The sequence below is a fragment of the Peromyscus californicus genome, unplaced genomic scaffold (genome assembly GCF_007827085.1).
Source record: "Peromyscus californicus insignis strain IS unplaced genomic scaffold, ASM782708v3 Scaffold_5__1_contigs__length_169319896, whole genome shotgun sequence".
Taxonomy (NCBI): Eukaryota; Metazoa; Chordata; class Mammalia; order Rodentia; family Cricetidae; genus Peromyscus; species Peromyscus californicus.
In genome coordinates, this window is record NW_026294573.1 from 106,184,528 (window position 1) to 106,186,953 (window position 2,426).

The window sequence follows — 2,426 nt, forward strand, 5'->3', positions numbered from 1 at the left end:
CTAGAACTGGAGTCACAGATGGTTGTCAGCTGCTGTGTGGGTGCTGTGACTCATACCTCTGTCCTCTGGAAGAGCAGCCAGTGCTCTTAACTGCTGAGTGATATCTCCAGCATTGCCATGTGTTTTCTTGATGATAGATTGTAGTGGGTAGCTGTTCTAGCTTTGACCTTAAGCACCGCCCCACATTGGGCACCAGATAATGCAGGGATTTAATAAGACAACTCCAAGTAGTTTATCTGGTAGTTAAAAGGAGGTTTATTTTGGGGTAACTTATAGCCAGTAAAGGGTCTGGTTACAGGATCAGGGAGAGGTGAGGTGCAGTCCAGCATGGTTCTCTGGAGAACTCTGACTTGGTCTGCAATCCAGCATCCAGGATTACGAGGAGCCATGAGAGCTGGATCTTGGGTCTTAAGGGCTCCCGTCTTGGCCACACCCCAGGGGCAGGTCATAGGTACGTGTGGCAGTTTCCGGCTGCCTCACTGGGGTGATGCTTCAAGGTCAAAGCTCGAACAGCTACCTACTGCAATAGATGTCTCAGGGTTTCTACTGCTGTGATGAAACACCATGACAAAAAGCAACTTGGGGAGGAGAGGGTTCATTTGGCTTATACTTCCACATCACTGTTCATCATCAAAGGCGTCAGGGAAGAACTCAAACAGGGCAGGAACCCGAAGGAAGGAGCTGATGCAATGGTCACCCATGAAGGGGTGCTGCTCAGCCTGAGGGTTTTTCCCACTACTGGAAATTTTTTTATTGAGACCCTACCAGCTGCGCAAAGTGCTTCTGGCATTAAGCACCTTCCTCCTTGGCAATGCAGTCTTTCTTGAGTGGTCCCATGAATGCTTTCTTCTTCTCTTCCACGGTCAGGAAATGACCATGGCCAAACTTGGAGGTGGTGTCAATGAATTTCAGGTCAATCTTCAGAGCTTGTCATTGGTCCATACCAACAAGGACTTGCAGAGAGTGAGCACTTACTTCTTGGTCCCCACCACACAGTCTTGGAGCATGACGAAGTCATTGGTCACCTCGCCATAATGGGCAAAGCCACCCAGTGGGTTGATGCTCTTGTCAGATGGGATGTAGTCAGTAGATATGTTGTTCTTGATCAGCTTACCATCCTTGATGAGGTAGCCTTGACCAGTTTTGTAAATCTTGTTAATCTCTGTTGGATGATGGCAGCCTTTCTGGTGAGCTTGAGCCACAGAGAGGGCCACATGGGCAGGGTGCCAGGCTCTAATACAGGCAACCTTACCTAGCCCTCAATGGATCTTGTGGGGCACTTTTTATATGCCAATGACTGGTCACCCCTTTGTAGCCTTTGCCTTTTGTCACCCCAATGACATCAGTCATCTCATCCTGTCCAAATACCTGGTTCACAACAACCTGCTCCTCCAGCCTCTCCCAGGCCCAGTCCAGCTTCTCAGCCACAGTGGCCCTGTTCATCTGGATCTCCATCAAGTGTGCCTTCTTCTGGCGCAGAGGAAGGAGACACATCTGAGTGTGGGCAATTATGCAGATGACTTGGCAGTACTTCTTCACGCTGATGAGATCCTTCTCCAGTTGTTTCTTGCCCATGTCATCCTGCCATTTCTTACAGTCTTTGGTGAAGATCTTCTTCTTCTTCTTTTTTTTTTTTTTTTGATTTTTTTTGAGACAAGGTTTCTCTATGTAGTTTGGGTGCCTATCCTGGATCTTGCTCTGTAGACTAGAAGGCCTCAAACTCATGGAGATCCACCTGGCCCTGCCTCCCAAGTGCTGGGATTAAAGGTGTGCACCACCACTGCCCGGCTGGTGAAGGCCTTTTTATTAGATTTGTGCCAGTTCTTGTAGAAATTCCTTTTACATTCGTCACTGATGTGCTCAGCAAATACTGTCTTGAAGGTCCGGAGGCCTCGTGGGGTTTTGACATATCCCACAATGCCCATTACCACCATGGGTGGTGTTTCCACAATGGTTACAGCCTCCATGACCTCTTTCTTGTTCACCTTGGATCCTGGCCTGTGAACTTCCTGGATAATGTGGGTCAAGCCAGCCCTGTAGCCTAGAGAGGCCGTGAGGTGAACAGGCTTGGAAGGGCCATCCTTGGGGAAACTCTTTATTTTCCCATGATGCCAGCTGCTGTACTTCCGAGGAAAGAAGCACAAGGACCCAGGGCTGGGAGCAGAGAATTTCCTGTGAGGCATCTGCCATCACACGCCACCAATCAGCTGAGCTTTTATTTTCCTTTTTAAATACAACTCAGAACCACCGCCCAGGGATGGCACCACCCACAGTGGACTGAGACCCCTCACATCAATCAGTAATTAAGAAAATACTCTACAGGCTTGGCCACAGACCAGGGTGGTAGGGACAATTTTTTAAATGAGGTTCCCTCTTTCCAAATAACTCTAGCTTGTGTCAAGTTGACATAAAACAGACCAACACAA

At 48.5% G+C, this 2,426-nt stretch overlaps 1 pseudogene; it reads right to left on the reverse strand.

The window, feature by feature from the left end:
• Positions 1 to 789: 789 nt before the first annotated feature.
• Positions 790 to 2,183, reverse strand: LOC128097784 (60S ribosomal protein L3-like; annotated as a pseudogene).
• Positions 2,184 to 2,426: the final 243 nt, after the last annotated feature.